The following is a 27,538-nucleotide window of genomic DNA, read 5'->3' on the forward strand; positions in this document are numbered from 1 at the left end:
GAAATGTTCTAAATGTATTCAGTATTTGAAATTTATTCTGCATTAGATGCTTTAGAATGTATTCAACATGTTGTCTTTTGATAGCTTCAGCATGCGTTCAAATTGTAACACATATTTGAAGTAGTTTAATGAAGTTTGTGTCAAATTTTAGTATATTTGTCAAAGTACCCTTTTTTGTCCAATGGATAAAAGCCGCAAAACTACATGATGGTTCTAAATTATATTGAACAAAGAAGGATACAACGAAAGTCTGATAATATAATTTGAAAAAAAATATTTCAAAAAATCAATCAATGGAGATTAATATTGAAAAAATATCTAAAAAATTAAATGATGTTAAAGAAAACAAGAAAATTGATAAATTTAGTAATTTTATTCCTTTCAAATTTGAAGTTCAACACTCTCCACTTTCATAGCAAAAATGTCTCAGTCTGCACAAAATTGTCATAATCCCTGAAGGAGTGTAACACTCATAAAATTTCAGCAAATTTTTGCAAATTCTTGTCTTAATGAAATCACAACATTTGAAATAGGCTTCAATTCTATTCACTTCTTAGTAATCTCAGCACTCAGGGTTAGTACCTGAATTTTGATTCTCATGAAATTTCCATATCGGTGCATGGATTCTGATTTCATCCACATATTTTCCACATTATATCCGAGAAATTTTTTGCATTCATGAAATTTTTGGGTCACTGCATGGATTTCAATACTGTCCACATATTTTTCACATCCTATTTGAGAAATTTTTTGTAATCATGAAATTTCTAGATCAGTCCATGGATTCTGATTTCGTCCACATATTTTCCACATTCTATTCGAGAAATTTTTTGCATTCATGAAATTTCTCATTTGATGAATGGATTACAATTCCATCCACATATTTTCCACATTCTATCCAAGAAATTTTCCAAACTCATGAAATTTTTAGGATCAATACCTGTATTCAGATTCTAATCTTCTTAGACTGGTTGTTGAATTCCAGTCCTCATCTCGGGGTCAGTACGTAAATTCTAATTCTCACCTTGAGGTTTGGTGTAATGTCCATAGAGGTTGGCATTCTTTGACTAGATCTTGTTCAGACGTAATGTCCCTAGCGATTGGTCGAACTGGCCTAGTCTTTCCTTCCCGATGTAATCTCCTTAATGGTTGTCATTCTCTGCACTAGTGTTACCTCTTGAGTTAGATGTAAGTCATTGTGCTCTCCATCTCAATTTTGTCTCTTCATGCATAATTCTATCCTATGAAATTATTAAAAATTAAATCAAAATTAAATTTTTTTAAACATAGAACTGAAATTGAATCTTCATTGTGATCATCAGTTTTCCTAATAGCTGCTTCCATAATCCCCTTCCTTTTTTCCCCAGTTGGAGTCCCTACTAACTCCCTAGTGGAAATCATCTACTCTTTTTTTGCTCTGTTCTAAGTGTGTTGACTTAGATAGTCGTGTTATTTTTGTTAATTTTTTGGTTCAATGCTAACACCTATGGTATGCTGGCCCGCGACACCAGACTTATTGGTGGTCCATTTTTTGACCTTACTTTTGATTTAGGTCTAGTTTCCTCCTTAGTAGCCTAGGGTCTAGCCATAAGACTTTCGTGTTGACTTATTCTAGAGGACTAGTAAAGGAACCCTCATCATTAGAAACTCTAAACTCTTCTTCGTTCAATTTGAAGTTCCACATATGGGTCCTAACCTCTAACATTTAGTAGGTGGGGCTAGTATGGTGGTTCTCAAAGGGAGTCCTCATTATGACTTTTTGGCCTTAGGTAGTACCCTGGATGGTGTGGCCTTGGTTATTTTCACACACACACACACACACTTGATACCCTCTACGTACACTCACAACCTCAAGCTTTAGTCAAATATGCTTTATTGGTCCCTTAACTTTTTGGGAAACTCATGTAGATGGTCCCCTAAGCCACTAGCCCTATGCTAGGGTTTAGTTGAGACCAGTACATGGAAGACCCAAAGTAGGGAATCATGTTGGTCCATGGCTTAAGTAGGATGGTTGTGTGGTCGGCAACCCCAATCCTACTAAAATACTCAATTTAGGCTTTTGCCCTCAAAACCTACCCGAATTTACCAAACCACCCTTGAAACCCCAATTTTTACCAAAATCCCAAATATTATCCAAAATACACAATTGTTTTCAAAAATTATTTCAAATCATTTAAAACCACCCAAATTGCCAAAAACACCCAAAAGTTTTCAAAAATAACAAAATACCCTTGATTGTGCAAAAATTACAGAAGTACCCCTAGCGACCAACCTTACTCTAAAACCTTCAAAATCATTTAAAATGTCCCCAAAGCCAATTTGAAGCACTCCATTGAGCCCAATTTGACCAATTTTGACCAAAAGCCCAAAATTGTCTTTAAATGCCCAATTACCCCAATTCATCCCCAATGTCCACCAATTTCATCCTAATTTTTGCCATATTCAATTCTAAACTCATATTCATCTTGTATAATATTGATTGAAACCAAGCCTAAGCCTAATTGGATCCAATTTCAAACCTATATCCTAAGCCCAATTCAAAATCTCCAATTTGACCCTAAGTCAAAACTTCACCAAATTGAAACCCCAAACTTATGCAATGGACCCAATTTAAAATTCTAAACTCTTTACAAGAATTTAACACATACAATTTAACCCTCAATTGTCCTTGGTCAAGCCCTAGTCTCACTGAAATTCAATTTGGACAAAAACCCCCAATTTTGCCTCAAGCTATAAATTCCACCATATTGAAATCCATAACCCAAAAATTTCCACACAATTGATATTCAAAATTTATTATAGCAATCCCTTGGACAATTTTGAACAATCAATTGGGTTTAACCAAAGCCCTAGCCCAATCCAAACCCAAGGCTAACTTAAATACACCAAGATTGGCCATGAGCTAAAATCCTCAAATTGAGCTTTCCAAATCAATTCAAAAGTACTCCAAAACTTTTCTAAAAAATTTGTGAAAGTCATCAAAGTCAAGTTACTCAATCAATTGGTCACAATCTAAGCTCAAGCCCTAGTTTAGCTCAACTTGAACCCAAAATGCCCAAAATTGAACACATGCACCAAAGTTAACCAAACTAAACCAAGTTGATCAAACTAAAACCACCACAGCCACTTTTTGGACTCTAGTGACCAAGTTAGGCCCACTTATCCCACCTTATATGAGCTATGGAACAATTATCCTTTGATTTAGGGGTTCTCTTCCCAAATTTAGATTAAACCAAGAAGTCTTTGCCATCAACCTTAACCATTCAAAGTTAATCATCATTTGTCACCCCTGACTTTTTTGGCCACCACCCTTGCCCTGCTGGCCGGCCTAGTGGCTGAAAACCTCAAACCGAGAGCCAACCACCTCACATTCAAACCCAAATTCGCCCATCCAATGTGGCTCATCCCCATTGGTTGGCTGCACTCTTTAACCTTCGACATAGGCGACCATATGCACTTGAATTGAATCCCTGAGCTCCACCCCTTCCATGAATATTTAAACCCACCTTCTCCACGACCAAAGGGGAGGATAACCAAAAAATAAACAAAACTCTGCCAAAATCTCACCAGACCTCCTTACAAACTAGAGAAACTCATCCCCACCAATCTCTAACCCTAATTCTGTGTGCCTGAGTTCAAATTTTGAGCTCAAAACCAGGGTAATTCCGGCCACATTTCTCCACACCACCACAGTCCAAAAAACTCAAATTAATTGTGCCCACACCATTCTTATACTGAGAGGAGTTGATCCCCCACAAAAGCCCCATCACAAAGAACCTCTAACCTAGCTCAAGACCAACACCTGAAAACCACTTTGATCAAAATCCTACCTAAACAATTCACTACAGCCCAACAATTCATCTGGAGGCTCATTGGACTCCTCTAAATCTTCTCCAAATATTTGATTAGGCTACACCACTCAAACAAAGGTATTGAACTCAACCCTCAATCTGAGCTTAATTTGATTCTTCATGGGTATATACTGTATTTCGTGCTCGATCAACCATTTAGATAGGTTTGCCTTGAGTAGATGAAGGTGTAGGAGCAAACCTGAAGTAATTTGGTTGAGTCTAGCTTGAGATATTATGTTTTTTTCTATGGATGGCTTTTGAGCTAGGTAAATTAGGGACAATGACGAGGAGTCGTTCGATCGCACATGCATCAAATGGAGGCTTTGGATTGTGTCAGATAAATGGCAGAGCACCGCGTCGCCTTTCGGAGCCTCGATAGGATGAGTTGGCGTTGACTAGATTATGTAGAAAAAAAGGGATTTTGTGATTTAGTTTAATGTCAAATCTTCAAAAATTCATATCTTCTCATAGAAAAATCACAAAAAAATAAAAATAAAAATACCCTTTTGCTTATTAAATAGAGGAAACTAATGTGAACCAAAAATAAAAATTATTTGATGAATTGATGATTTTTAATTAGTTAAGTAGTCATGAGGTATTTTAATTTTAGTTGATTAAATATTATTCACCATAGTTTAAAACTTTGGGGGTTCATTCCTCATTAAAGAGGGGATCTCTGGTTATTCCAAGGTCATAGAGTATCTTTATGCTTGTAACCCTAATTTCCAAGCTTAGATGACTAATTTGGCTTAGATTAATTATGTAAATTAAAATTCCACTTAAAAAAATATGCGATGAATTTTAGTTGGCTTCCTGTGGTTGGAGAAGCTTAGGAAAAATATTAGAATGATTTTGGTAATTTTGTATATTTCTATACTTTATTAAATGCTTATGAATTTCATTAATTTATTTGAATTAAATGTTATTTAAAAATTAATAAAATCAATTCCTTATTGTGTAAAAAATCATGTTGACTCGTCGTAAAACTTCGAAATTTAATTCAGTAAGTCTAAGAATTAAAGCTCATTTTCTAAGAAAAATTGTATTTTTGTATACAAATAATTATATTAAAGTAAATATAATTAGAAAAATTTTGAAAAGTTATTTTCTGAGTTCCTTGTGATTAGGGGCACTTATGAAAAATAAATATTGTTTTTGTGAAAATGCTTTATTTTTAGGCTATATTTTCAATTAAAATAATAAAAAATAATTAAAATTTTCAAAAGTAAAAAAGAGGTTCAAAATGTTCTTAATTACTTTCTGATCACTTTGAACTCATAAGATTATTTTTCTTAATTTTTATAAGTTAAAAAAAAATTTAAGGCTAAAAAAGTATTTTTTTCTAAATTTTCATTAAAATAATTATAATAAATAAATTAAAAATCATAAAAATAAAATTTGTTGTTCCTCTGAGTTCTCGTGACTTAGAGACGTTTAATAAAAATATAAAAATTATTTTTTGTAATTAAAACATATTTTTTGTTTGATTGAATCACTAAAAATCAATAAAATAATTATAATAATTAAAATATAATTTGAAAAATCATGGAATTTTGTCTAGGTGTTCCTCTGACCTAGATGAACTTTAAATAATTCTCCCATGACCAAAAATCTTATATTGATGAATTAAATAAAAAAAGATTGAAAAATTTTAGTTTTTTAATTAAAATAATTACATAATTTAAATAAATATTTAAAAGACCACATCTTCTCCTCAAATATTTTAGTTAACTCATGATTGAGTTCCCATGGAAATTTCAAGGTCACTTGATTTTTATTTGATAAGTTAATAAGATATGGAGTCCCAGGGGAAAAATGTTGATTTTGGATTTTAATACCTTAATTAAATTCTAGGATTAATCAAAGGGTAAATGGGTTATATTGATTATAATAAAATCTCTTGGGTGATTGAAACAAAATGGGTTAAAAGGTAGAAACCAATTTATCATTTTTTCATGATAAGGGTAAAATTGTAATTTTGCTGATCATCATAACTTGTAAGTCAATTCAATAGGATGATCCTAGAGTAATGTGCTTAAGCTATGAAGATAGTAATTTACTCATTTAAGGCCCACCAATTGGTGATTGATATTAATTAGAATTGAAATCCCATTTAAATATTTAATTATCTTAAATTTACTTTGACAATTGAAATGAAGAGGGCATAATAGTGAACTAGGATTAATATGTAAGAGTTGTCTTAATTGGGATTAGAAAAGAAGAACTTAATTAATTAATAAATGATGTGCCTAAAAATGTTCTATTTTTCATTCTTCATTTAAAAAGGATATTACACTTTAAATTTATGTTTTCTTGTGTTCTTCTTTTTAGGTACATAGAATTAAAGAATTTGGAGTGATTGGAGAAAACGGAACAAAAGTAGACCAAAATAGAGAAAACCAAAGCAAATCGGGTCAAACTGGGGCACACCGGAGCCATGGGAGCTAAAATCGGGCACTTATATTCCTACGTACGGTGCTTAAGCGCCCAAACATTGCACTTACGCACCACCAGACAGAGAGGAAGCGCCCAAAAATCATTGCTTAAGTTACCAAAAATGGTTTTCAGGATATCTTCTAGAATATACATCGAATTTGGATGATTTTTGAAGAGGTGCTTTGTGTGACTCTTGTGGAATTTGTTGGAAATGATAAAAAGGAGTTTATAGAAGGATTTAGGGAGGTTATATGGATGTTTTTAAAGACTATCAAGAGTCACTTGAGACACCATTTGGAAGATTCAATTATAAGCAATTATATCATTTCTTTTCAAATCAAAATAAAATTTATATGTAGTAGATTTGAGAACAAATAAACTTTAAGTTTTAGAAAATTTTTCATGCCCCCAAAAATAAATTTTAATAAGATAAAATATTTTAGCATCATAATAATATATAGGAACGAATGAAAACAAAAAATAACATGCTTATAAGAATTTTAATATTTTAAATATACAAGTACAAAAATTTGAAACATGAGTAAAAATTAATTAATCAAATTTTAATTTAAATTTATCATATAGAGATTCATTAGACTTTGATGCAGTGGAGGATAGTATAAAAGCAAACAAACACACTAATATAATTTCACAACTGTAGCATAAAGAAAATACCTGGTAGTAAGTTGAAAATTCTAAACATGAAGATCTTAAGTGAAAGTTAGTAATATTCTAAACATTCCTAAAATTATAGATTAAGTTCAACGCAAACTAATAAAATGGACTAGACAACACAGTTATCAAAGTCACTACCATAAAAAAAATGTAAATACTCACAATAATATAAATACATCACAACAGTGTCTAACAAAATAAAAGAAAACAATAGTAGCAATCTCAATATGTACAACAGAAAAAAGTTAACAGTACATTATAACAGTACCACATAAAGTTCATAATAAAAAAAAACTAAACTACTAAATTTAATCCTCCTCCTCCTCATCATCATCACTATCATTGCTATCCCAAAAAGTAGTAGGCTCATATGATGTATATTGTTGATATGAAAGAAAAAACTACACTTTGGTCACCCCTTATAAGGTTTTGAAAGATGAGTAAAATTTCTCCTCATAATCAATATGACTTCTCATATAACCATCTAAATGATCTACTAAATTCTCTAAATTTAATACTTTATTTGTAGTTTAATTGATGTTATCTAACATCCTTTGTAATAAGTGTGATTACAAATCAAAACTAGAATCCTTTTAACTTGCGATGTGGATGCATGATAGGTTGAAGCATGAGAATTAGAGGCACCTAAACTTCTAGAATATCCTCCTCTCAAGCCAAAGATTGAATGTTGTCAATAAGAATTCACATTAACATCTGTGGGGCGGCTTTAGAGTCTACCATATCTCCTCTTATCTATAGAATCTGACACTTGCTTTCTCACATAAGGAAAAGATCAAGTATTTAAATCCCAAACCTGCAGTAGTGACAGCGGTAGTAGAACTGATGATAGTTTGATAAATCAGAGATCCAATGTCAATCATCTTGAACTGTTGAATGTAATAGTTCAAAATACCTCTATCTCAATTAATTTTGCTGAGGTGATTGGTTAGTAGTAGACTAACAGAAATAAAGTAGTGTCATGCTTTCAATGTAGCACCTAACTTTGACACGGTGAAGTTGACTCTTCTTTTATTTGTGATGTTCCACAGTCCTTTTCCACTAGTCAAAGACGATATGATCTCATCCAACTCCTCCTCAGTCAGAATGTAATTTGAATAAAAACATAACATGCCAGAGGGCAACTGGTAAAATAGATTTATTACCTCAGAGGAGAAAGGCACTAATTTTCCTTGAACTATGACCCGAGCTTCTTCAGCTTCAAGGAGATTAGCGTAAAACTCCCAAATAATAGAAATCATAGCCACAATAGAAAAATAACAAAGTAATTCCTACTTTCGGTGAGCAATCAAATTTTCCACTGCTCTACTTGGACTTTTAAAACATCTCTTAGGAATCTTTTTTCTTAACTGCAGTGCATCTCTATATATGTCCTTAGATTTCATGCTAATAAAATTGCTCGAATCGAAATGGGACTCCCCTTTACTCCTCTTCATTTTTGGGGCCATTTCTAAAAATCCCATAAAATTCATAATAAATCGTAAATTTAAAAACAAATCACTAAACTCAACTTTTAAAAGCTTAAACTTTAATTTCTATGTATTTTCCATAGGTCTTTCACAAATTTTCAGCATGAATAGTGATTTTCAGCCAAATCCACAATGTGCTCAAAATACATGGTGAAATTAAAAAAATTGCATAGAAGTGAAGCTCTTACCTCAAGAAGATCAAAAAAAGCAAATTTAACTTGAATCCACCAAGAAATTTCCTCTATAAAAGAAGCCCTAACTCCTAAATCGCAAACTCAAACAAAGAGGACGACGATGAGAGAGGTAAAAATGGAGTTATCGAGTTTATTTTTCACCTTTAACCGTTCACAAAGCAGTTTAAGTGAACCATCACTTTAGCACGATTGGTTCGACGCTTAGGCGCCTACCTCTTGGGTTGTCCAGTCTTAAGTGTGGGGTTTTGGAGCTTAGGTACCAATGTACAAATTTTGTTAATTTTGATTTTAAATGAAATGCACATCTAGCCTAAGTCAACCACCCCTAAATGTTCCTAAAAAGTTTTAATAACTATTATATTCCCCATCAACTCTCCTCTTTAACAAATATTAACTGATTTGATTCAACACATAATTTTACATGCAAACATATAGTTATATTAATACAAAAACAACTACAAACATTTGTGATAAATAATTTCTCAATCCAAAAAGTCATGGATGAGTTAATTCCTAAGCACAAACACTAAACAAACTTAATGCTAAAAACACATAAAACAAAATTAACACTAACATCACAACTCCTAACACAAACAAACACTTAACTTAGAACTTAACTCATATCTCCTTCTAGCGGAACAAATCCTGGCCATTCATTAGTTTCTACTTGGGCATTTGGAATATAGATCTGATTGAACAAACGGTTGTGAAGAATTCTAGTTGAGTCTTCTTCAATCCATTTGTTTTTCAAATACATAGCATTGTCCGCTTCTTCTATAAAACCTGTCTAACTAAATTACATCTTAAATTTCCATCCAATATGCTCCAAATGTGCATTAACTTCCATCACTTTTTCTTTAACTGGAACCACGTTAGCCTCAATATTTTTTTTATTTTCACTAATATTCCTTCTACACTAATATTGACCCACTTTTGGTTGAGGTCTAGTCTTTCTCTTTAGCAGCCTAGGGTCTAGCCATAGGACTTTCCTATTGACTATTCTTAGAAAACTAGAAAAGGGTACCCTCACCATTAGAAATTCTAAACTCTTCTTTACTCAACTTGAGGGTCTACATGTTGGTCCTAACCTCTAGCACTTAGTAGGTGGGGTCAATATGAAGGAGATCAAGGAGAGTTCCTATAGGGCTATTTGACCTTAGGGTTGACCCTAGGTGGTTGTCTAGAGCTAAGCCACTCACCTGCACTCACTCTCACCAACAATCACTCACTACCTTAAACCTATAATTAACCTTGATCGCTTGATCCTTTGGGAAACTCATGTAGATAGTCCCCTAAACCTACTAGCCCTAGAATAGGGTTTAGCTAAGACCATTACATAGAGGACCCAAATGGAGCTTCCATTGGTCCATGGATTACTTTTGGTGGTTAGTTCCCCAATTATATCTAAAATTCTCAGCCTGACCTTTTGCTCCTAAACTCCCCCAAATTACCTAAGTACCTTTGAAACCCTAAATTTTGTCAAAATTCTCATATTTATACAAAATACCCAAACTTGTTCAAAAATCATTTCAAATCTTTTGAAAACAACCAAATTACCCAAAATCACCAAAAATTGCCAAATTACCATGCCAACCCAAAATCACCAAAAATTGCCAAATTACCAAAATGCCCCTCCTTAGCAAAAAATTTCAAAAATTCTAAAAAATACAAAAAACTCCCAATATATTTCAAATACTTCCAATTTTATTTTTCTCAACTACCACATGACCCAATTTGGTCAATTTGACAATCTATGATCAAAACCCCCACATTTCCCTTAAAGGGCCCGAATTTCCCCAAATTTACCTCAAATGTCCATTAATTGGGTCCCAATCTCCCCAAATTTCAATCATAAACTGAAATTCACCTTTCATGTGACCAATATAAACCAAATTCAAGCTCAATTGGCCCATGTTTTGAGCCTAATTTTGATTTAGGTCAAACCCCTAATTTTGGACACGTCAAACCCCTAAGTCAAACCCCTAATTTTGGACACATGACCTAATCTCACAAAATTTAATCCATAGCCCCCTAAATTGGCGATGTTTTATGTTGAAAACTCTTTATAACATTCCTACACATCAAAATCAATCATAAATTGGGATTGGTGAAGTCCCAATTTTATTTAATTTAAACTTAAGTCCAAAATCCGCAAATTGCCCCAAAGTGGCTATGTCCCCAAGCCTCATCAAATTGAATGCCTTAACCCAAAAATTGGCACCCGATTTATGTTGAAAACTCTTCATGAAGTTTCTATTGACCAATTTCAACTATCAATTTGGACTTATCCCAAGGTTAGCCCAATCTAGACCCAAGTCTAGCCCATTATGCCCAAAATGACAAATTTTCAAATTACTTCAAATTGACCCTTCAATAGAACTCAAAATCCTTTTAATCCTTCATAAAATGTTCATTACAATCATATACATCAAGTGCATCAATAATTTGGGCTCAATAACATGGCTAGCTTAACCCAAACTCAAGTTTTGGTCATTTTTACACACTTGGACCCATGCACTAAATGTAGCCTAACCACCCCAAGGCCATCAAATTAATGACTCCACAGCCATTAGTTAGACTCCAACACGGAGCAAAAAACCATCTGCTGAGCCAAAACTCACCTAACCACTTAATCTAAGCGATGGCCCAATGGCCCCTTAAATCAAGGGATTTCATGCCATAATTTCTTAAGCTTAAGATTCTTTTTGCCAAAATTAAGCCTTAGCCCATTAAATTGCTGTGACATATTCCTCTGGGTTCCCTGAGCTCCTAACCCACACCCCCTGCCATGGCCGACCGGCCTAGTCATCGAAAAATCCAAAACTGAGGGCCACCTTCCCTTGAACTTCACCCAAATCAAACAAAGAGGCGACCTCACCCAAATGAGATGTTAGAGCCTCTCTGTCCTCCACCTAAGCACCACATTGCACACTCAATTGGCCATGACATCCACCCCTTAGCAATTTTTATAAAAGCTTCACCCAACAGCCATGGAAGGGGTGCTAAAACTTTCTCAGAGAGAGCTTACCAAATCACTCATAGAGCTTCTTTAAGACCTCCTCAGTGCAATCCAACCATCAGTGCAATCCAACCCTCAGTGCAATCCAACCATCTTCCCCCACTGATTCCCACTATGGAAGCTCAATTTTGAGTTCATATTTCTGGCTAAAACCAAGGCAAGGCTCATTGCACTCCCACAGTCCACCAAACTTCAATTACTAGTACCCACACCTTCACAACACTGAAAGAAGACAAAGCCCCATCAAATCCCCCTTCCACTGAGCCCTTAGCATAGTCTTTAATCAACACATGAAATCGAGCTTAAACAAATTCATACCTAGACCTTACACTACAACAAGAGACTCAATCCATAGCCTCCTTGGACCCCAACGAACATGTCGAGCACCTCTGATTGAAGCTTCCCATCTTATATCAAAGGTATTGAACTTCTCATCCTCCCGAGTCTCTTTTGATTCTCCCTTTTCTTGGACTCATTTTCATGGCATCTTAACCGTATGGATATATTCCTCTAATTTAGTCGAGCATTTTAAAAAAAATTTCATTCAATTTGGTTGAGAAATGAGGGAGATATGAATCTTAGAAGATGGAAGGTTATCGGGCTAGCCTATCGTAGACGATGACGGAGCGTCGTTCGATCAAGCGTGTATCGGATGGAAGGTAAAGATGAAGCCGGGCAGCACTTCGGGACATAAATTGCGGGCCGAGTCAGCGTCGAAGTGGATGGTGGGGTTAAATAGGAGCGCTCTGTGTGGAGCTTTGGAGCTGCCTAGAATGATGTGGTGCCGCACATTTAAAAAGATAAATCGGGAATTAAAAAATTCAGAAGATGACCCTTAAATTCAAATATCCATATCTTGGTGTAGAAAATTCACAAAAAAAAAATAATAAATACCATCTTGCTTAGTGAACAGAGGAGAACAATGTGGATTAAATTTTGTGTCCATTTGATGCATATTTAATTTTTAAAAAATCAATTAGGGTTAGGAGTCTTTTGATTCTCCATGCATATAGGCATTTTACCATAACTTGAATTTTTGGCATTTTGTAGCCATTGTCAAGGGAAACATTCCCTGATTTTTCCAAAGCCAGAGAAGACCACTAGACAGAGATCCATATTATTCAAATTTATGTACATTATTTGCTTAAATTAATCATAATAATTAGCATATTACTTAGAAAAATCCAAGAAAATTTTGGAAGGTTTATGATGACCAGAGAACCTTTAGAAAAATTTTTCATTAGCCAAGCCATTCAAAATAAATCTAATTTGACTAAACCCTAAATCATTAAGATAATTAATTTTGGAAAGTACAAACATCAAAATGACTTAACTTTTGATCTCCACTATTGTCTACGATCTAGAGAACTCCTCATAAAAATTTCAAAGCACTTTTGAGTCCATTTGATGGCCTAAATTGATTTTCTAAGTTAAATATCTTTTTTTTACACTAAAATGATTTTTAATGATCAAAATATAACTAAAATAATTATAAAAATTGGTTTTTCGATTTCTCTATGATAAGGGGAAATTCGTAAAAGTAAAATGGAATTTAAAATAAAAACTTTATTTTTAGCCTATTTTTAAATATTTCAATTAATTAAGAATTCATAAAAACCACAAAAATAATAAAATTCATGGAAATGTTCTAAATTATTTTCTAAGCACTTAGAAATAATTGGAATATTTTTTTTGATTTTCTAAATAAATATATTGCATTTTGAAGCTAAAATAAATTTTAAAGGCTAAAAAATGGGTTTCCACTAAAATAATTCCAATAAATCAAAGAAAAATAAAAAAAAATATAAATTTTGCTTCTATGGGTTCTCTGACCTCAGGTAAATTTTTCAAAAATGTATAATTTTATTTTCCTAATTTAAAATATTTTATATTTAATAAATACCCCGAAAATTAAAATTATTTTAATAATTCAAATAAAATTTAAAAAATAATGAAATTTTGTCTAAGTGTTTCTCTAGTCACAAATGGCTCTCTAGTCTAGATCTACATCCAGTAAAAATTTTAAGTGATTAGGCTTCATCTTGGTTAAGTTAACAAATTATTTTTGAAAAATCTCATTTTTGCATGAAAATAATAATATAAATTAAATTAAATTATGAAAAATCACATTTTCTCCTCTGATGTCTTAATTGGCCCATGAATGTGGTAGGATATAAATTTCAAAGTCATTTGATTTGAATTTGACAAATTTTGAAGTGTTAGAGCTTTACGGGCAAAAGTGTAATTTTAGAAATTTTGCCTAAATTAACATTTAGGCTTAATTCAAGAAGGGGAATGGGCAACCTCTGATCTTAATTAACTTGTTTGGATGACTGAAATTATAAAGGGGATTAATTGGTAGAAACCAACCTCACTTTCCTAATTAAAAGGATACATTAATAAATTTCTAAATTATTAAAAATTTGGAAGTTTATTAAAATTAAATGAGCATAGGACTTAGTGGTATGACTTTTGAAGTCAATAATTAATAAATTTAATACCCCTATTTGATTTTCAAATTAAATTCAAATAATGAATCAAAAACTTAACATTTTCAAAATAAATTAAGACACTCACCTAGGTCTTAAGGGCTTAGTAGTGATCTAGGTTAAATTAAGATTGATTAAATGAGGATTAGGAAAGCAAACATAGCTAAAATTTAACACCTTTAAAGAACCACAAGCCTAATTAGGACCAAAAATTTGGCTGTGTTCCAACAACACTAGCTTGTCCCCCTTAAGGGTTTTCATTGACATAATCTTCAAAATTAAATTACAAATGATAATTACCCCACTCTTAGTGATAATTAGGACATCAATGTTCATTGATCATTAGGGCATTCATAGAATGACTTATTAAGCAAAATAATAAGTTTAAATGAGCTCAAGGATTTTCAATAAGAGGGAAGAATGGACCTGCTTTTTCCTTCTAACCTGTTTGTTACCTCAGAGGTCTACTAAACTTAATATGCTTTGCTTAACAAAATCATCCTTAATCAAACTAATAGGGAGCCACCAAGATATGTCCTAGGGCTAGGTAGGTTGCCAAAACTTTAATTTCTTGCTTCATATAAAATGCCCTGACATTCATTTTGAGTTTCAGGTGATGGAACAAGAAGGCTCGCTAGGTACACTTTACAGTTTACAGCGCCGTCTTTATTGTACTCTCATACTATACTTTTGATGTTAACACAAACTTGCATGCTAAACAAATGATGTCATCCTACATGAAAACTAAAATTATCAGAATAACCACAAAACCAAAACTAAAACTAAAATTAAAATCAACCAAGATAGAATTCATTGCCACAATATTCAAAAAATAAAACAACTCAAAATTTAATGATAAACATCACAACAACCACAATTTCAACTAAGTTAAGCCATCTCTATCCGATGATCGGGAACCCCTTAGAGTAGGTAACATATGGTTGCTAACGAGGCTTCCCACGGTTAAAATGAAATTATGGAACTCATTAAGTTGAGTTTCGTAAATTCATTCGGATTAAGTGAATTCAATAGAAAATAGTGGTGCTGAATGAGGGAACCGTGGGATCCTAACTGGTGTCGCTCTAATCAACTTTAACATCCGCCATGAAAATTTAAAGAACTACAACCATAGGGCCACCTGATTTGACATCATAACTTGACACCCTAGAAAACTTAAACTTGTCATGGCAAGCAGCTTAAAGCTAGCATTGTGGGCAGTGCGGCCATCTTCAACGGTAAAACACATCTACATCAGCTAAACTAACTTCATTCCTTATAATTAAATAACCAAGCCATAGGGTTTTGAGGTTGTCTACTTATGCAACATAAATCCTCACCTCATATTTAGGCCTTTGTACAACTCTGCTATACAATATAAGCCCTAACTCGTCTTAAGATTATGAGATTGTCGTTCATCACGACCTAAATCCTAACATCTTCCAGGCTATTTTTGGGGTTCCACACAAATGTAAGCCCTAAATTAATAAAATTGGCAGGATGAAACACTTAAATTTCTCTCCTCAAAATTGAAGCCAAATAATAGGACAAACTGGGAAGGCCCCGAGGTTCTCCTCCAGATCTATGTCAACCCTTAGTTCTTCCTTCTTTGGATTCTACAATAAAAAATGTTCCAATTTTGAACCATTCTCCTTTCACACCTCTTTTTCTAATTTCATTGAAAAGTCCTTTCCTTTGAATTTCTTGAAGAAAATATTTCTTGATTTTTATCGAGAGTTTTCTTAGATGACTTTGGTCATTTAAGATGTAATTAACTATAGGGGCTTGCTCTTATAGGAAGCATCTCTCGAACCGAGCTTAATATAAACCCTATTTAATTCTTCATATTAATTAGTGAAAATTATCGGCAAATAAAATGGTTTCACAGACCAAACGAACGTTATACCTTTCTTAGTTTATTTGATTTCATATTTTTCTAAACTTAAATCTATATGTAAATTAAAACGTCCTTTCGAAGAGGGCAACGGGATTTCGATTCCGGTGACCAACAGCTTCCTACGAGCAACTCCTTAACCAAAATAATGTCGATAACTTCTGGCTACTCCGCTGGGGATAAGCTTTTCTCTCCATTTAAACAAAAAAATTATCTTCATACATCAGTAATGCATTCATGTCCTTATGAACCAAAATTACCCTTATGTTATTGGCATTCTTTACCCATTTCTGCCTTGGGAAAGTACGGTCAACTCTTTGGACTTCAGGACTACCTATTCAATTACCTTTGAACAGAGGGGTTCAAGAGGCCATTAAGGTCTCTATAAATCTTCATGTGGAGTGGGACCCCAATAGGTGTGTTAGTGGACTAAATTCCATATGGGCATTATGTGTTGCTAAATAGGTCCCGCACCGGGTCCTATTATGCAAATTAAATCAAAGTTATGATGTGTTGCGCGTTCTTTAAATTTTCATTTTTTTTACAAATTAAATCACCTTTCTATTAAAATTTTTAAAATCTCCACGAACTAAAACTTACCCGATCTACAGATTAACCTCTGTTAATTTTTAGTGCTTGCACAAAGATTACAAGGTTTTTTCCATATAGCTAACCATAGAGCTTTCTTCTTATAAAGCTGCTGCAATGGTCTGCCCAACACTGACTTTTTCCTGCAACTTGCCAACAAGCCACAAAGCCCGCAGCATTGTTCCCACCATTAAGTTCGGAGCCAGATTTGAAGACCTCGAGGTCTTCCTCAGAAAAGCTCCGTTCTTCGTGACGAAAGTCACCGCTCCAAAAATTCAGAAGCCATCTATTGAGTTCAACTTAAACTGTCTTCAGGACTTCCCATCTTGCAAGAAGGCTAAGATTGCTACTGCCACTGCAGTGCCTGCCAAACTTACTGTTCTCGCTACTAAAGGAAAAGAAATAATGATTGTTGAGGATCCAACTGAAGGAGTAGCTGCTCCACCTTCAATGTTTGAAATCAGATCAAGTTCAAAGACTACACCGCTAACCCGAACTTAGAAAATAAATCTCAACAGGAGGATTCAGAAAGCTACTAAAGCCCAGGCTCCCGAGAAAACACCCGTCGAGGAAGAGCCTCACTAAGAGGAATTTAAACTACCAGAAATATATCCACTGCTGCGAGGAAGCAAATTTCATCCTCTAGTGGACACCAATGGACATAAGGGTGTCCAAAAGATTGTTGTTACATTACCATCACTTCATGGATAGGATAGAGAGAAAAAAAAGTATACCCCTATCACTTGAGTCAGCTCAGTTTTTCAGAGACTAGCTGTCAAAGAGGGATGTTCAGTATAAGAGTTACTCAAATGAGTGGGACATGCAATACCCCCTCAAATGAAGGAAGAGATTTTAAGGGACATCAAGTCCGCCAAAAAAAAGTCAAATGAAAATCTGCCCACTCGCATCTCGTCTGGTTCCGCCTGGGAAACAAGGTTGACACTGTCGCTGTTACTGCAGATTCCATCACTACCAGGACCACAGGTCGTCGACCAATAAAGTCAAGACTGGGTCTAAGAATCCTACCAAGCACACATTGCAAAAATATTCCTAAAAAGGATAAGACAAAGAGGTTACCTAATATTGTATCATGTCTGCTTCGTGGGGAGCATATTTCTGCTTGATATACCAATGTTTCTACTATGACACTCCATCCTGAGACATCATCAACAAAGAGGAAGGTATGGATACCCAAGGTTGCTGCACTGATACAGTCCAGTGAACCTGCTGGGTAGGATCATGGAATGAAGCCAGGGTCCGAAATGTCTGACCTCGTCACAACGATTGTCAGCAAGATGGAATAACAAGTAGAGGATGTCCAGCAGGGTCCTCCAGATATTAGGATGATTCAAGAATCGATAAGCGAAGAAAAGGTTGAAAGGCTCATAGTCGAGATTTCTGAGTTGGCTCGGGAACATGGAGTTTTCATCGATGAGGATGATGAAAATTTCGACTATAACGATTACCTTGAAGAAGATTTCATGGATGTCCATGTTATCGAGACCAGGGCCACTACATCAACGCGCGATGCTCAACCTTCTACTGAAGAGAATGTTGAAGATGAGCTGCGCAGGGCTATCCTTTTAATGGAAGAGCAAGTCAGCCTATTGGAGAAAAGGATAGAAGAGATGGACGCCGCCATGATCGATATGGCCACAATTCAAGGGAAATTACAAGTTCCGCAAGTAGCATCTCTAGAGATTAGCCAACCAAAAATCATACATATTACAGATGAAAGAAGAGAGTTTGTCTCAGCAAACAGATATGAGCAACAAAAGAAGGATTCTCCACCGGGTGCCATGCCAGAGAAAGAATTCAAACAGATGGTCGAGAAAGTTCAGGATGCCTTAACCCAATGTAAGGGTGGTGCATTAATTCTAAAAGGAAGACGTTACCTGGAGTAGTCCGATGTCGTACCTTTCCTTTAGGGTTTTATATTCTCAAACATCAAGATATTTGATGGGACCAAAAATCTCTGACAGCGCCTAGCACACTTCCGAGCCAGTTCTGGCAATACAAGAAATAACAAGCTTTACTCTGTCAACAGTTCGTCAGTAGCCTATCAGGAGTTGCTTTTGATTAGTATGTTGATTTGCCCAACGAATCGATTAAGACATTCTCCGATTTGGAGCAATTATTTATAAAGAGATTCATCGGGGCGCAACATCATGTTTCTATAAGAGAACTCATGATGGAGAAACAAAAGCCCAACGAGACTTTAATGCTTTCAACGAGACTTTAATGAATTACATTTTGAGGTGGAGAAACCTTAGCATGAAGTGTGAACCTCAGCTACAGGAACATATTGAGATTGAAATCCTACTCAAAAGAATTCATGGACCAGTAGATTTTATACTCAAGTGACTCACCATCAAATCCTTTGAGAAGCTACTCAGCAAGGCTAGCAGTCTTCAGGAAGAAATCAAACACATGGATTCTCACGAGAAGTTAAAGACAACCAGAGTGTTTGAAAAGAAATTTGGAACAGTCACAACTATTAATAAAAAAACAACTGATAAAGATATATGTAGAAACTCCTCGTCAATCTTCATCACAGCAGACTCCGAAACAGAATAGCCAGTCTAACCAGTGACCGCCTCAGGGAGTTTCAGCTCAGAATAAAAGAATATCTCTGATAGAATGACAAAAAATGGTGTACTCTTTCAAAGATGAAGCTGTATATAAAATATTCAGAAGTCTGATGAAGAAGACGAGTTCAAACTATCAGGCCCAAAGAAACTTGAAGAGGTCGATAAGAAGGATCAACCAAATTATTGCCCATATCACCGATTTAATGGGACATACAATAAAAGAATGTTTCATATTTAAGGATTGGCTCGAGAAAAATATTAAAGAAGGAAATATAATGATCTTTAAAGAGTATTTAAAATAACTTGAAAAAGGTTCCATAAATATGATTTCGGCCGAACCAATCTCTCCGATTGATCCATATGCTGGATTGATCCATTCCATATGCTGAAAAAGATGGATGGAGTACAACTTGGAACAAGCTTAAAAGGGTCCTAAACCAAATACATAATTCATCAAAATAATCTTCCGCACATGCCAAAAAAAATGGATAGAATACGGTTTGGAGCAAATCATCCAAGAAGATGTTAAATCAAATCCAAAACTCTTCAAAGAAAATTATCGCTCAGAGTCTTTAGCCCGCCAGGACCGAGATGAAGCTTTCACCGCCAGGCTGTCGTCATCATAGTTAAAGAAAAAGGACAATGCCATCACAAAGATTGATAGCACGGGGGGTAGGATAGGGGTTGCCTCTACTAAATTGGTTGTCTCGGATTCAGGGAAGGGATTCAGGGATTCAGGGAAGAAAATCCTCAAACCCCTGACTTTGTAAGATTATCTTTTTACCTCTCTAAGGGCTGATGAATATAACGATTGTGATTTTAACTACGTTTTAATTGTTTCTAGTGATGGCGTATTTGATTTTGACCAATCTAACTCTAATCTTGATTCCCAAAATGATCCTCAAATTGCACTGAGTCCTATGAACTTGCTAACAATACCTAAGAAGACATCAACGATACAGCTTACGACAGCACCGGGAGCGAGGAGCCAATCCTCGAACAACACGGTACACCACTCGCCCTCAACTTAGATCGTTCCAACAAAGAAGAAACACTTGAAGATTCAACAAAGACACGTTGTAAACTTAAGAAATGGGAAACTATTTCCCTCAAGGATAGCTCCTACAGACAAAGGAAAACAAATAGTAACTTGAGAGGAAATGAGAGGAATTTCCTCCACGGAAGAACCACACAGTCAAGAGAGAAGTGGAAGGTCATAAAAATTGGATTACAACATGCTAGCTCATCTTAGGATGCTAGCTCATCTTTAGCTCATCTTAGGAAGTTGCCGGCCAGACTAAGCATTTATGACGCTCTGATCCTGTCAACGAATATGGGAGAAGCTTTGGTTATAGCTTTGCTTGACCTAGAGATTTTTCTAGCTCTGTTGGTCAGCACATCCTCAGATGAAGTTTCCTCGTTGAAAGAACAGTCAAGGCTAACCTTCACAGATGAAGATTTGCTGCTTGGTACCACCGACCACAATCGACCACTCTACATCTCCGTCAACATTGACAGATTTGTATTATCCAGAGTTCTGGTAGATCCAGATGGTAGATCCGGTAGATCCAGAAGCATCTCTCAACTTCTCGAGCCTACAAACATTGTCCTATCTGGACATCAAAGCCCAAGAGCTTACAGCTGATAAAATGATGCTAAGAGGATTTACTCAAAAAGGATAAAGAGCCCTTGGATGGATCACATTACTTATGAAGGTCAGAGAACTAATAACAATCGTTAAATTTTATATCATCGACATTGAGACCTCTTTTATTGCTCTACTTGGTTGACCATGAATTCGTGAACAAAACATGGTTCCCTCCTCTCTACACCAGTGCATCAAATACTGTAAAAAAGGACAAGAATACTGCATCAAAAAATATCTACAACCATTTTCAATTCATGAAGTCGGTATTCATGAAGATGTTTCCTACTAAGCGCCACCAAAGAATTGTCTTCTCGCGTGAGATTCTGACAAAAAAAATGAAGATTCAGAAAAATCACAAAAAGAAGGCCATTCAACTCCACTTCAATGATCTTCTGCCATCCTTCTACATCAAATTGGTGGAGCATCTTTTGTTTCGCGCACCCGAGGTTGAGGCCAGGGATGTGTACGAGGAAGAATCAATCTGATTATTGAATAGACTACGTCGACCATCAACATTGATGATGAAGACAGTTCTGAAGATGAAATAATGATAACAAAACAGAAGAAACCTCAGTACAAGATATCCTTAGAAGATACAAAGAAAAATAAATATGAAACAATGTATGATTAGATAAACCATTATGTGAACACTTTGACGCTTACTCCGATCCTCCCTCAAAAGGTTGAGAGTTTAGAGTTTAAGGAAGTCCGTAGTGTTGGTTTAAATCCGATCAAATTTTACTGTGCTTCTACCTCTATTAATCTTGAAAATCATGTAAATTTGGATGATGATCCTAACAAATTAATGGAATTGCTTTTTAGTTACTTTTCGCCTTATGTACAAAAGTTACTTCAACAGGGACATCTGCCAAAACAAATGACAAAAGGTAAACTACAACTTTTTGAAAAATTATGGAGTGTTAAACGTCAAACTCCAAACTCAAAAGAGGATCTCGGATTTGGTACAGTGGGACCAGTCGATAATTCAAAATTTTGCATGGTTGTTACTAGTAAACAGAGGATTGCCTCAATATCGAGGATTACTCTATCGATAAGCTAATAGAAGATGCTCGGCCAGAATTTGAGGAAGAAATCAAGTCAACTGTTGATGAATTGAAAGAAATTTACCTTAGGATAAAAGAATAACCCCGACCTACCTTTATAATTTCTTTACTCAACGATGAAGAATCTTTAGAATTGATCAAGCTGTTAATAGAATTCAAAGATTGCTTTGCCTGAAGTTATGATGAAATATCAGGATTGTCAGCAGAAGTAGTAGTTCATAAACTCGGGGTGGACGAAGATATGACTCCTGTGAAAGAAGCCCCTAGACGAATGCGCCTCAAAATAGAACAACAAGTCATAGCTAAGGTGAAAAAATTAGTAGATGCTAACTTTTTGTGGGAAGAGTAGTACCCCACATGGTTAGCTAACATTGTTCTAGTCAAGAAGAATAATGGATAGATACGTGTTTGTGTTGATTTCAGGGATCTAAATAAAGCATGTCCGAAAGATGAGTTTCCGCTACCAATAGCAGAAATGATGGTGGATATCGCTTCCACACATGAAATCTTCTCTGTCATGGATGGATAGTCAGGGTACAACCATATCAAGATGGCTCGCAAGGATGCAGCACTTACAGCCTTTAGGACACCGATTGGAATTTTCTTGTCATTTGGGTTAAAGAACACTGGAGCTACATACCAACGAGCAATGACAAAAAATTTTGATGACCTCATTCACAATCAAGTAGAATTCTACTTGGATGATTTTTGGATGATTTGGTCATCAATGGTCATCAAGAGTAAACAAAAAATAAACCATTTGTAATATTTGAGCATTGTGTTTGAAGGATTACGATAACACAATCTCAAGATGAATCCCTTAAAGTGCGCCTTTGGCGTTACCTCCGGGAAATTTCTAGGATTCGTTGTTCATCATCAGGGAATCGAGATCAACCTGGATAAGATTAAAGTCATCTTAGAAATGTCTCCTCCTAAAACTTTGAAACAACTACGTTCCATCCCGGGGAAGTTGGCATATCTGAGACACTTTATTTCTAATCTCTAAGGTAGATGTCAGCCCTTCTCGGCATTAATTAAAAAGGTTGCCAAATTCATTTGGGAAGAGAAATTCCAGCGCGCCTTCGATGATGTTAAACAATATTTAATGAGACCTCCTGTTTTGGCAGCCTCTATCCCAGGGAAACCCTTGATGGAGCCCTCTTAGCCCAAGTCAACAATGATAGTAAAGAAAACATACTCTACTACTTAAGTCATCGTCTAATACCAACGGAGATGAGGTATCCACCTATTGAGAAGCATTATCTGACACTAATTTTTGCCGCCCAAAAGCGAAGACATTACATGCTTTCTCATAAAATTACCGTAATCTCGAAAGTTAAACCGTTGTGATATTTAATGATCCGACCAACACTCTCCTGACGTCTAGCAAGATGTTCAATGATTTTATTACAATTTGATATAACTTTTGTTCACCTCCATGCTATAAAGGAATAGATTCTAGTAGACTTTCTCACTGCACACCCACTGCCAGCTAAGTCCCCTCTCAACGATGAACAAGTACTATAAATGGAATTCTCCAGTGCGCAATGCTGGGAAATGTACTTCGACAGTGCTTCGTCAGCCAGAAAAGATAAAGAATCAGATACAGTCATACCAAGCAAAGAAGGAATTGGTTTGATCTTTATCACACCAGATAAGGGTGGGTTGAGGTTCTCATACCACCTGACAAAGTCGTGCACCAACTATGAAGCAGAATATGAAGCCTTAATCACAGAGTTGGAGTTGGCAATCTCAATGGACATAACAAACATTGCCATCTACGATCCCTCTTAACTCTTCATCCAACAATTCACAGGAAAATACAAAATTTTGAAACCAAGGCTAGCAAAATATCACTGATACGCGATGAAGCTACTGGAGCAAATCCCCCATGTCCCCTATGTGACTTTCTATCGGATTCCTCGAGGAGAAAATGCCTAAGTTGATGCACTAGAAAAAGTCGCTAATGAACTGGCATGCCCCCTCGAAGATTCCATTGAGATCACAGTATAAGGAAGTTAGGTTTTTGTCTCAAATTGATTGTCTCAAATTGACCTTGAAAATCTACACAAGCTCGGAAGAGAGGAAACAACGATTGTGGTTACGAATATCAACGAAGATTGGAGCAAGCCATAAATATAATATTTGCATACTAGAAAGCTACCAGAAGGTAAGTCTGAGGCACATCACATCACAAAAAGGGCTATGTCGTATGCTCTAGTAGGTGAAGTCCTCTATAGAATATCGTTCGACCAGATTTGTCTACGATGCCTCAGCAGGCCCGAAGCACAGAATATCGTCAAAGAAGTACACTTCGAGTTGTGTGGTGCTCACCAGTCAGAGCCTAAAATGAAAATGAAGATCAAGAGACTCAGATACTATTGGCCACCAATGATGTATGACTGCATGGATACAACTAAAAAATGTCACCAGTGTCAAGTGCATGGGGTGGTCTTGCACCAACCTTTGAATGTGCTACACCCAACTGTTGCTTCGTGGACATTTTAGTGTTGGGGCACAAACATAATAGGTCTAATAGACCCTTCATATTCTAAAGGACACAAATTTATTCTCGTCGTTAGAGGCTACTTCTCTAAATGGGCAGACGAAGTACCACTATGACAGGTTACAACACAGCATGTCCTCTAATTCTTCAAAAGCAAAATCATCTACCATTTTGGTGTACCGCACAGAGTAATCTCCAACAACGGGACGACATTCAAAATCACCAAAAATCAAATGACAAGGAATAGATTGGAGATACTCTAGAATTTACTATTCCAAAGCAAATGAATTGGCTGAGGCCTTCAAGAAGACATTGGTACAGATTTTAAAGAAAACACTCGATGAAAATAAAAGAGATTGGCACAATAAATTGCTAGAAGCTTTGTGGGCCTACCAGATAACATTTAGGACTCCCAGTCAGCGTACACCTTACATACTCGTGTACGGGTCTGAAGTCATACTGCCACTAGAAATTCAGACACCATCTCTTAGAGTTGCAGTCGCCAATCAACTAACAACAAAGGAAAGTGTAAAGCTCAGACTTGAAGAACTAGAGAATCTTGAAGGAAAATGGCTTGAAGCACAAAAACATTTGGAGCTTTATTAGGCAAAGATGGTGCAAGTTCAAGATAAATTGGTCCGCCCAAGGACATTTAAAGTTGGTGACCTCATCCTTGTACTCAAAAGGCCTATTCTTACACGCCGCAAGATAGGTCAAAAATTCAAACCAACTTGGGAGGGACCATTTATCTTTGAAAAGGTCTACACAAGAGAAGCCTACCAATTAGTAGATTTTTGGGGTGAAAGACACATGCTGCCAATCAACGGACGATATCTGAAAACATATTACGCAACCTGACGTTACTTATCGCCACTTGACTTGAAAATTGTAAAATTTTGATTGTTCTGGGGGTTATTTATGTAGCCAAAAGTCAGGGACCGGGTCCAAAATTTTGTAATTAACCTCAATTTAGTGAAGAATTTGGAAAATTACACACTGCAATTCTCTTTTCTACCCTTAAGTTTAAATTTAATATTCTAATAAATTAAACAAAATAAATACATAATTAAATAACTTCTTCACCAAAATAAATTAAAATTTCCTCTAACTAAAAAACTTTGTTTTGTTCTTATTCATGCTATGTTTCAGCCCACTGTTATTTTTTCTATCGCCTGCAGAAAAATGTCAGGTTAGAAGCAGATATTTGCCTTCAAGGATGGCTGGAACGTCGCGCTTAATGAGGAGATGGCACCACAAGGTTGCATTATTGACTTTGACATGGAGTTCAATGAAATCGACATGGGCTACAAAGGTCCTCTAATGGATGTAGTCAGTGGATAAGAAAAGGAGGGACTGCCCTCACTTTTGAAATTCAGATTCAAAAGAATCCCTTGCTGAAGGGGAAAGAGGTGATAAGACAACACGATCCCATGGAAGGAACCAATCGTCTACCATCCATGGTAGCCACTCCGACTGAAAACTTGATTGCTCCTAACAACGATAAAATACCGTTCGCTTCGCTACGGAGGACTGGGGAAATGCCAACTGTCGTAAGCACAAAGCTCTCTTGAGAGAAAAAAAGAGACAAATCTATAATCCATTCCAAAGGGACAAATCTATAATCCAGATATAAGGAAACTTCTTCCAGCCTGCCCACCACTGATGAGGAGTCTGGGTATGTTCAAGAGCCAGAAGTACCACCAGCCTTGGCTGACCTTTCGGAGGGTTGCCCTAATTGCAATCTTGAAATACCACTACAAGCTTCAGCTACAGAAGCTTTTGTTGAATGTCTGGACTGTAATATCCTACACTTGGAGCATTTCACTACTCTTGAAGAATATGCCTGTAATGAAGATCAATCTCATATCAGCGATTGCCAGATGAATGGGGCATACGTCCCAATGGGTACATAACAATGTGACCCACGTTATATTGAGCTGTATGTTCCGATGGACGTCGAGTCATACATCCCGTTAGAGGTAACACCGACACCAGTCTGGAATCCTATCAATAATGAGCATGCTAGCCACCCGTCCTCACCACAACAGAGTATTATAAAATCAGCAATATCATTAAAAGAAGCTTTGAGTTCTACGAAGAAGTTCGTGGAGAACTTGTCAATATAATAGAAGGACTGGAATTGTATACCAGGGTCTTTTCAGAAAAAGATGAACAAAGCATTTTGGATTGTATCTTTGACTTAATAGACAGACGTCAAGCTTGCTTGCTCATTGAAAGAACCTACTCTGAGCCAAGGAAATGGACGAGAGGAAAATGACAGAATACAATACAATGTGGGTGCTGCTACAATTTCAAGAAAGACAGGTAAGGAAATCCTCTCGGTATTCTCAGGCATGATCAAGTGGATCTGCTGCCCCAGATGATCAAATGGATGATTAAACAAATGGTTCGATGGAACATACTGTTAGTCGATTGTATTCCAAACAGTTGCATCATCAACATATATGACGAGGGAGAATTCATACCTCCTCACATTGATCATCATGATTTTGTAAGACCCTTCTGGATAGTCCGTTGCCCCCGATGATCAAATGGATGATTAAATGAATGGTTCGATGGAACATACTGTATTCCAAACAGTTGAATCATCAACATATATGATGAGGGAGACTAAATACCTCCTCACGTTGATCATCATGATTTTGTAAGACCCTTCTGCATAGTCTCATTCATGAGTGAAAGCAATATTCTCTTTGGGAAGGAATTGATGTAATTTGGGAAGGAATTGATGTCATCGGCCCCGACGAGTTCCAAGGATCTGTAGAGATTCCCTTGCCAGTAGGTTCAGTGCTTGTTCTAAAAGGCAACGGTGCAGACATCACCACGCACTGTATTTTAAGAGTACAACGTCATAGGGTGTCTGTGACTTTCTGATAGATGGACAACAACAAAATACCGTTTGGATTTCAGCCAAATTATGAACTTGAAGAATTGCTGCCGTATGAGCTATGAGAAGGTTGCACCTCTAGGCGCATGTGAAGGGAACTCTTACAGGCGCATGTGAAGGGAACTCTTGTCCTGGAACGTGGCTCAAAAGGTCAGCTTGATCATGAGCTCACTATGCAAGGGGATAAATAT

The sequence above is a fragment of the Phalaenopsis equestris genome, unplaced genomic scaffold (assembly GCF_001263595.1).
Source record: "Phalaenopsis equestris unplaced genomic scaffold, ASM126359v1 Scaffold209046, whole genome shotgun sequence".
NCBI lineage: Eukaryota > Viridiplantae > Streptophyta > Magnoliopsida > Asparagales > Orchidaceae > Phalaenopsis > Phalaenopsis equestris.